The sequence below is a fragment of the Pseudorasbora parva genome, chromosome 7 (assembly GCF_024679245.1).
Source record: "Pseudorasbora parva isolate DD20220531a chromosome 7, ASM2467924v1, whole genome shotgun sequence".
NCBI classification, from domain to species: Eukaryota; Metazoa; Chordata; class Actinopteri; order Cypriniformes; family Gobionidae; genus Pseudorasbora; species Pseudorasbora parva.
This window is the reverse complement of record NC_090178.1, coordinates 4,839,752-4,840,041: the sequence shown is the minus strand read 5'-3', so window position 1 is coordinate 4,840,041 and position 290 is coordinate 4,839,752.

Sequence of the window (290 nt, the reverse complement as noted above, 5' to 3'; positions counted from 1 at the left end):
TCAAAAAAGGTCCTTTTTCAGAGACTTATATAAATTAATAAATTTATTATTACATTTCTAATGTTTTTCCTACCGATGATTGACGGCGAGTGGGCGTGGCTAAATCTGTACAAGTGTGATTTTAACGTATCAATAAATTAGAGAACTTTGTGTAGGCCTAAATCATTCGGAAACGAAAAACTCGTGATTATTTCGACCATATTTATTTTCTAAATTAGCAAAGACGTGTATTTCCCACTTTTTAAGTTGTGACGACACTGTGAGGTGAGGTGATCGTCGACACAGGTGAT